The sequence below is a fragment of the Suncus etruscus genome, chromosome 9 (assembly GCF_024139225.1).
Source record: "Suncus etruscus isolate mSunEtr1 chromosome 9, mSunEtr1.pri.cur, whole genome shotgun sequence".
Lineage (NCBI taxonomy): Eukaryota > Metazoa > Chordata > Mammalia > Eulipotyphla > Soricidae > Suncus > Suncus etruscus.
Genome location: NC_064856.1, coordinates 84,882,339 through 84,892,310, shown reverse-complemented (window position 1 = coordinate 84,892,310; position 9,972 = coordinate 84,882,339). Strand labels below are relative to the sequence as shown.

The following is a 9,972-nucleotide window of genomic DNA, read 5'->3' as shown; positions in this document are numbered from 1 at the left end:
TTATTTTTCTTTTTTTAATTTTCGATTTTATATATTTTATGTATATATTTTATATATTTTAAAAACCCTTCACCAGTGCAACATTCCCATGACCAATATCCCAAGTGTCCTTCCTCCCACCCCATACCAGCCTGTACTCTAGACAGGCTTTCTACTTCCCTCATTCAGTCACAGTTTGTTATGATAGTTCTCAGTGTAATTATTTCTGTGACTGCACTAAACAATCCCTGTGGTGAGCTTCATGTCAGGAGCTGGACCCTCCAGTCCTCCTCTATATTTTAACATTCATAAATCCATCAACATAATACACAATATCAACAAGAAGAAAAATAAAAATCACATGATCATATCAATAGATGCAGAGAAAGCATTTGATAAGGTCCAACACCCATTCTTGATCAAAACTCTCAGCAAGATGGGAATGAAAGGAACCTTTCTCAATCTAGTCAAGGCCATCTATCACAAGCCAATGGCAAATATTATCCTCAATGGAGAGAAATTGAAAAACTTGTTACTGTAAACCAGATTTCTTGCTCATTGTTTCTATTGCCTCTGGATATCTTTTATTCACCTATGGTACTATATTTCTTTGTATCCCATACATGAGATAGATCATCCTGTGTCTATTTCTTTCCCTCTGGCTGACTAAACTCAGCATGAATAATACTCTTCAGAACCATCCACATTGCAGCAATTGTAAAATATTTTGTGTATGAGTAGGGGGTGGTTGGGTTTGTTTGTTTATTGTTTGGGGGTTACACCAAGTGCTGCTCAAGACTTACTCTCAGCTTTGCACTCAAGGATCAATTATGGCAGGGCTATTATGGGCCATATAGGGATGAGGGCATCGTTCCCAGGTCAGTTACTTGCAAGGCAAGTGCCATACCCATTATACTATCATTCTGACCTCAATTCCTATAACTCCCTTTTTAAAATGTCCCATGACTATGTGCTCACTGTCTTTCTGTTTAGCATATTTCATGGTAGTTACTTTTTAGGAGATGATTGTATCTGCATCCAGGTTAGACATGAAGTTTCTGAGTAAGAATGAGCTTTTGTTCACTGAACTTTGCTTGGGTGAATATAACTCTAAAAGCAAATTATGTTATTTACACAGTATCCCTGTCCTTTCTTGCTACTGAACCTTGACTTGGAGCATTCTGTATTTAGTTTAATGCTGAATTTCTCAGTTTTGATTACAGCTTCTGATGACCATGGGACAGCTTCTAGCTCATAATGTCTTTAAGGGACTTCTCCTGGTATTAGAAGATATTTGGGAAGGGCATGTAACAGCTTTTTAGCTCTCTAGCTAAAGAAATAGAAGTTGGCACTAGCTTTTAATTCTTTCCTGCTTTGTTCACCTGACATTTGGAAATATAGCAGTCATTATGCAGTCAACCTCTCTGCCAACACAGATTTTGACTGTGGAAAACTCTAGGAGAGGAAAAGGCTAGGAGAAACATGTAGGCCTCTTGATAGGACTTCTGACTTTTCAACAATCATCTTCAGATGATGAACCATGTCATTGCCTGAGGCTTCTTCTCCATGTAGAAAACTTCAGAGTGCAGTACAGAGAGTACTAAGTACAGAGAGTACAATGTGTTCTGAAAATCTTGGGGAAATAGGGGATTAGTATCTCATATAAATTCAAAGTTCGGATTAAATTATACTAGTTAGGGCATTAATACCTAATATGAGTCCAAAGTTTGTGCTGTTATGCAGTGCCTAGAAGGTACATACATCTCATAAGTACTTGTGATTATTTGATAATTAATTTGTTTCTTGCAATGTTTGCATATATCTAACAACTACTAATTTGTTAGCACAGAAGGCTTCATACACTTTGTGAATTAGCTATGTAATAATACAACTGCAAGATACTTTCTGTGGCTTAGACTACTAAAAGAATTATACACAGTAAAAAAGACATTTTTGTTTTGTTTTGTGGCCTGATGGAGCATAGAAATTATTCTTGGCTCTCTGTGCCTAGGATCAGACTTGTATCAGTAAAGCAAGTGTTTTACCTGCTATACTATTCTATAGATCCACAGAATCATATATTGACCAGCAAAGTTTGGAACTTGTGACTTAAGAAATAATTTCATGAACATCAAAGGAAGATTATGGTATAGAGAGAAGTCATTATAACAACAGGAGAGAAACTCATTCACTTAAAAAGGACATTAATTCTCTTTAGAGAGGAATCTCAGACAATTCTCATATATATCAGTGTTACCCACCACAGTGTTTTTGTGATCTCAAGTTTCTGAAAAAATCCTGTGTTGAGTTTTCTGACATGATCTTCCCCCCTTTTTCTAACTCTCATAAAACTCTGAGAAACACACCTTGAAGCATGTGACCACATAAGAGGCATTTTGGATCTACTTCATTTTCTTCTCTGCTCAAAAACATTTACTCTCTGCCTAGGCAGGAGTGATGGGTTGGTGAGCTTGGGTAATCTTGGTGAGCTCAACTCTACCCATGATTTACATTTATCTTGCTCTTAGCGGTAAGGACTTGGTTTCAGACTATAAATTCCTAGGTGAGTGAATCAGCAGATAGTCAAGCTGATTTTGAAAATTTTAAAAAGTTGTAGACCCAACTGTGGATAAAGCATATTCTTTGATTGCCAAGGTGAGCCAGTGCCTTCCTCTTGGCAGTCAGGTTTTTCCCTGAGGCTGTGCAGAAAATTCCCTGCCCCATTCACAGAGCATCACTCACACAGAGAAGGAGGGTGTTCCTGGGAACAGGGTATTGTTGCAGACTGACAGGCAGATTTTGCTATTATATTTCTAGTGAAGAGATAAAGATCACTGAGTGTGAGCTGCTATTTAAAACCAAGTCTTGAAGACCTAAAGTTTAGACCTAGTAATTTTCCAGCCATATTGTTCCATGCTCACTCTGCCTATAATTTTCCAAACATGAAAATCAGGAAGCTTGGGGTCTTAGAGAATGATTGTGTCATTAAATAAAGCAAATACATGCAATAAGTTCTCAGCACTGGGGTGAGCAACCAGCAAGACTTCATAAACGTTAGCAATAATTAATTTTATTATTGATATATATTTGACAAATTGAATATATTGTGAACTTTGTGAGCAAGAGTAACAAGAATGTAGCAGAATCTTCTCCAAGGCTCAGATGAAACTGGCTATTCCCTACTCCACCTGATTTTAGTCCAGGGTATAGGTAGTCAGTATATGTTGTTAATTAATTGATAAAATAATGTGTTTCATAGTTCTTTATACATTCAGAACATAATTATTATTTAACTTTATTGATAACTGTGACAAAAAGAAAATATGAAATCAATGCTGGTAAAATCATTACTAGATTTCTGGCACTGTGTTTTATTTACACGTTTCTACTTTAAGTGCAACATAGCCTTTCAGTCACGTTTTATAATAAGGTATTGATTATTTTAGAAGGTTGATTTAGTTAGTCAATATTAGGCAGTTAACTAAACTAGGGTGACCTATAAGTATAGTATTTAACACACAATAAATTCAACTGTATGGTGGCCAAAGTTACAAACTGAGATAAAAATATTTTAGGGAACATGTAAAAAAGTTAATTTTGAGAGATGTTGGAGTTACATTCAGCTGTGCTGAGGGCTTACTCCTGGATCTATGCTTAGGGTTCAGTCCTGGGAAAAATTGGTATGCCAGTGACCTAAGCCAGCTTACAAGACAAGCTCCTTACCAATGTTCGTATCTCTTAAGCCCAAAAGTTTATTTTTAAAATACTAGTTCTGATATAATTTTAGATTGAAACATTTTCTAGGTAAAACTTGAAAAAAGTTAGAAGATGAAACTCATATTCTTTCTACTGTTATCTGGGTCATCCATAAAGAAAACTACCATTGCAGTTGTATGGTGGAGGAAAACTCAACAAATGAAGTGTTTATCCAAAATCATTAGCATGTTCTGACATGAGCTTGGGTCAGGTATTCTGACCTTAAAGTACACAGATGCAGAAAGTTGAAAAAGAGTGCAGCAGGTATGAAACTAGGCTGGCTGGGTTTGATTTTTAAGCTTGAGTGAGTCACTTACTGAGCCTGACACTTAGTTTCCTCCTATGTAAAGTGGGATGATAAAAGTAAATAACTCACAACATAAATGCAACTCAAAAGCATTATGCAAAGAAAGAAGCCAGACTAGGAACTATATAATTTTATTTATATAACTTTATGGAAAGGGACACAAAACAAATTAGTGGATACCTGAGAGTCAGCGAGACAGGGTTGACTTTAAAGGGAATAATAGAATTTTGGAGTAATGAAAATATTTGACATTTAGGGGCCAAAGAGATAGCACAGCGGTGTTTGCCTTGCAAGCAGCCGATCCAGGACCTAAGGTGGTTGGTTCGAATCCCGGCATCCCATATGGTCCCCTGTGCCTGCCAGGAGCTATTTCTGAGCAGATAGCCAGGAGTAACCCCTGAGCACCGCCAGGTGTGGCCCAAAAATGAAAAAAAAAATTGACATTTAGATGGTGGTTGTGTGCTATTGTCATATAATTGTGTGTATATATATATGTTTATATATATACCTATCAGAACTCATAGCATTTTAAACTAAAAGGTATGTATTTTATGATACTTAAATCATATATCAATACTAGAGCCTTACTAATATGTGGTTCTTGGGTTCTTATCACAACTAAGTTAAAGAATCTTGGAGTATCAACTAGGAAAGAGTCAGCTCTCAATGTGATTTGCTTTTGTTACTAAGTCAACTCAATTATGTATGCATGTCTCTGAATAGTCATAGGAATATTCAGAATGCTAGATGTAAAAATATAAAAGTTGTTCAGAAATCTCTGTCTTGACATATTATCATATAAGATGGCAATACAAACGCTAAATTAATCAGAATTTAATTTTACATTACACCATTTAAAAGTCAGCAAATATTGCCAATATGAAAAATAAACAATAATGAAATAAAATGGTAGCTTTATTTTCTCTAATGTTTATAGATTTTGCTTAAATTTTTATTTAAGAGGATCAAAAAAGGGGCCAGAGAGATAGTACAGAAGTAAAGATGTTTACCTTCTATGTAGCCTACATTGGTTCAATCTCCAGAATGGCATTAATCCCCCTGAGGACCACCAGGACTTGTACCTGAACACAGAGCCAGAAATAGCACCTGAACTTCACTAGGTATGGCCCAATTGTTAGAAAAGGGGAATAAAAAAATGTTTAGGATATAAAATTAACCTCAGCTCTGTGGGTAATTAATTTGTAACAAAGGAATCAGGAGAATAAAATGGAGCAAAGAAAGTGTGTTCAGTAACTGGGCAAAGTGTAGCCACATGCAAACAAATAAAAATTGATTTGTTAACACACACCATGCACTAATGTTGACTCTAAGTGAATTATGGACTTGGATATTAAATCCTTAACCCTAAGCAAATATAGGCAAAAATAATTTGTGATATTGGCTTCAATGATGTCCTTGAGGATTTGACTCCTTTAGCAAAGGAAAGGAAACAAAGGGATAAATTATTTCTGCACAGTGTAAGAAACTATAGCACAAAGACTTACTGGAATAAAAGTTTCATACAGGATACATCTGACAAAGAGCTGCTAATAAAACAACTTCAGAAACTTACAAAACTAAAAAAAAAAAACACTCTTTGAATAAAGGAGAGAAGAGGTGAATAGACAATTCACCAAAAAGAATGCACAGAAGACTAATGGACACCTGAGAAAATACTCACCACTATTACCGGGGAGATGCGAATAAAAATACTACAATAAGATATCTTCCCACACCTGTGAAAATGGCTTGAAATAAAGAATCTAAACAGGTATGGGAATTTGACTTGGTCATAGAGTATTCCTTTTTAAGAAAGTGGAGCCTTGTGTTTAATCCCAGAACTGTCCCATATGCAGAGTGCAATCCTGGCGGCACTGTCACTTGTGATCCCCAGCACAGCCACCATTCTGATATATATGTATGAACACGAAAATAAAATATTCAACTCCTGACAAAGCACCACAACCAAATGTTTGTATTAGCTGGTCACTAAAACTTCAACAACAAAAGGATCTAGTCAGAGATAAGTGCTGGTAGTAGGAGTGAAGAGAAAGAAATATATATATATATATATTTTTTTAATCCAAAATGTGTTTATTGGGACGGTTTCCCATTCATCTTGATTCAGGGAGTTTTTAGTGCTGCTTCCGTTTGAAGGAGCACCCTTCTGTAAGCCTTGCTTTTCGTCCTGTAGGCTGCAGAGGACAGTGGAGCAGCCCACACGCAAAACTACCGTCTGTGCATGGCTGAAGACGGTGGTGATCTTATAGCATCCTGGGCACTTGACGTCCATGAAGTAGGAATTGGGGCTCTGCACCAGCCGCTTCTTCTTGTGCTTCCGCTTCTCCTCCTCCGGAGAGGGGTGAAGGAGATCCTTGGCAAGAGGCATCTTCTCAAGGGGGAGGCCTTCACCGCCGGAAAAGCAGAAAGAAATCTTTAAATACAACTAGTGGGGATGTAATTGGACCAGTTATATATAGGATAGTAAGGAAATTTCTTAAAATATTAAAAGTAAGGGCCGGAGAGATAGCATGGAGGTAAGGCATTTGTCTTGCATGCAGGACGGTGGTTCAAATTCTGGCATCCCATATGGTCCCCCGAGCCTGCAGGAGCGATTTCTGAGTATAGAGTCAGGAGTAACTCCTTCGCGCTGCCGGTGTGACCCAAAAACTTAAAAAAAATAAATAAAAGCAAATATATAATATAAACCAGCAAATCTACTCCTAGGTAGCTACCTAAATAACAGAAAAGCACTAATTCTAAAATATACTTATATTTGTTTCATTATAACCTTATTTACCCTTATTTGCAGTAGTAGAGTTCTTTAAACAATTCAGATGATATATATATATATACACACACACACACACACACACACACACACACACTCTCAATGGACTACAGTTCATCAATTAGAAGAGATGAATTCTTATCTTTTGTTACAATATAGGTATGACTAATGAGGAGCATGTTAAGAGAAATATATTATTTGGAGAAATAAAAATACCATACGAACTCACTATTATTTATAATATAAAAAAACAAGAAAACAGAAAATATCTGATAAAGTCAAACTTTTGGAATCTGACTTCATAATTGAGGTCTCCAGTGTAGGAGGAAAAAGGGGGTTGAATAGTCTATGATAATTGGATATTGTTACATTGGAAATGGGTATGCAAAAATATGTTGAAAGAAGTGTAAAACTGTCACCTAAAACATATACAATTATATAAAAGAAAAGAAAATTAATTTTCTGTTGGACTCTACTTTTATAATTAACTTCTTTTTGTTCATAATTAATTTTGAGTCCCTCTATGTATCAGACATGGTGTTTTAGGAATTATGCATACAGAAATGAAACAGATATGGGCATTCAATTCTAGGGATTATGAGAAAAGTTTGTTCAAGGTACAAAAAGGGACAAAGAAGGTTATGGTGAATCCTTCCAAGGAGGAGTTTGGAAAGATTGCACAGCAAAGTTAAAGTAGAACTTATGACTGGGAAGATGATTATGTAGAAGTGATAAATGCAGAATGAATAGTCCCCCAAAATCTGAAAACTATTATTTAAGGGAGGATGGAAGGGAAGTAGGGTACCATGTGATGGACTCAATGAGAGAAGAACCTGAAAGGCTTACGTTCTCTTTAAGAAAATATATGTTTGAGAAAGGAAGAGATTGGTGTACACAGTCATTAGTGAGAACAGAAAAGAAGCTCACTGAGTTCTAAGTTAACTTCTTGCCATTCCTATTAGCAACTTAAAACCATCTATTTGATTACTGACGTCTCAATTGGATTTTTCACAGATGTGGGGTCAGATTCTGTCTGCTTGTGCATTGCTCAAATAAAGCTCGGAGTTATCAATCAAGAAATAAAACTGATTTTAGAAATAAATTAACACTTTATGTTGGTGTTCTAACATTTTGGTTGCAGGGTTCACATCAGACTGAAATGATCAATGGGGTCATCTTCCTTTTAATGATGATATTTACATACAATATAACTTTTCTTGTGATGCTTCTATGCTAACTTTCTGGGGGCTGCTCTCTTAGCTTGGTACGTATTTCTCTTTTTATTTGTGGTACTCACTTTTTGTTGTAGTAGTCACGTACACACACCTTCACTGTAGCAACCAGAAATTATTTGTAGTTGCCAGACACCTCCAGCAGAGCTTCCAGGATGGCACTTGGAACATGTGGACAGCACTACAAACAAAAGTCATGACCTCATACTTGCAGAGCAGGTACTTTAGCTATTGAGCTATCTCCTAGATTCTATATTTGCATTTTATAAGATAATAACCCACAATTTTCTAGTAAGATGATATGAGTTGTCAACAAAAGAGCCAAGAGTTATTGCATACCTGAAAGCTTTTTATTCTTATCAAAATCCTGCATAGAACCAAAGTGTACCTCTCTTTGATTCCAAAACACACACTACTCCTCTGTACTGCCTTGCCTTTAAGGACTCATTCCAAAAAGTAGGTCTTAGTCTTTTGAATCTCTTTGGACAAAACATTAAACTGACCTCCTCTCCTCACATCTCACTGAGACTTCTGAAAATGAACATTCTGGATCAGACTTAAATTTAGAAAATGGTTAGGCCTTTGGACTTTTAAAAAAGCATGATATGACTGTTCTATAAAACTGGCAGCACCTCAGACATTTTGACTCCCGATCTTAAGTGAAAGAGAACAGAATTTTCAACAAATGCAGCAAAGTTCCAGAATAGCGAAGGAAGACATTTTTAAAAGGCCAATAAAAATTTCTTATATTTTACTTTACAAAAAAGATTTTCCTCCTATATTTAATGATTACATAATACCGTTCTCTTTCACCTTATTCATTCATTTATTGCCCTATACTGCTTTTCTTTACTCCTCCCTTTTTCTTTTTGTCTTCTCTTTTTTCATTATTGCTATTGTTTCTGTTCTTTCAGTCTCTTTCTAAAAGTTCAAACTGAAGTACCAGCTTTAATCCCTGAGAAGCAGCTCTGTTTTTCCTGCCATTGCATTGCACAATTTGTGGTATGGCTCTGTGCCACCATTAGCTATGCAGAGAGGTTTTACGTGGCCGAGAAACATCTTGTACAATGCCACTTTTTATCAAAACCAAATAGCATAACAACGCATACAGAGCTGCATTCACAAACCTCAGAAGATTTTGCTATAATAAAAACTGAGAAATTGAAATGTAAACTCCATTCCATTTGAAAATAAATAGTTCTGGTACCTCTCTCCCTTCCTGGCCCCATCAGAAGCCCCCACTCCTTCTACACTGCTCACCTCCCCACCTCTTGTCATCAAGTGCTTCCTCTGGTCTTTAACTGTTCAGGTTTCACCAGTCTGGTGACCCATTAGGATGGGGTTGCACCACACAGGGTGGGGCTTGAGGAGAAGGAGGGAAAAGGCTTGAGTTGAAAGCCCTAACTGAGATTGAATTTTACTCTTCTACTATAATGGTCCCCATAATTTGATAAAGGCAAGGATGTCTTAAAAATAAGTACCCACCTGTGGGAAATCAAAGAAAGAAGAGAGGGATCTATAGATATGAGATAGTTTCACCCTGAGCCAGAGTTGTCTGTCCCTATTCAATAATGCAGAGGAACAGAAGTCAGGAAAGCATTGCCTGAATTATAGCTAAGACCAATGACATAGGCCAGGTGGCATTATCCGGGATTGGTATTAGGTCAGTGCTTCTCAAATAGTGGGGCTCGTCCCCCGGGGGGGGGCGCGAGGCTCCTTAAAGGGGGGCACGTTTGACCTCGGCAAACACTGTCATAACAAGCTAAGCCCAGTGTTTATGTCTCTGTATGTCTCTGGAGCTGAGAGTTGCTGTGTCCTGCTTCAAACCCCGCTTCGAAAAGCTATGCATGGCAAAACTTGCTCATTGTAGCCATTAATCTAGACATCAACTCTGATTAAAAAATCAG

General features: G+C 36.9%; 1 pseudogene; it reads right to left on the bottom strand.

Annotated features, from left to right (window-relative positions):
• Positions 1-6,115: 6,115 nt before the first annotated feature.
• On the bottom strand, positions 6,116-6,448 carry LOC126017899 (40S ribosomal protein S27-like; annotated as a pseudogene).
• Between the last annotated feature and the right edge of the window lie 3,524 nt (positions 6,449-9,972).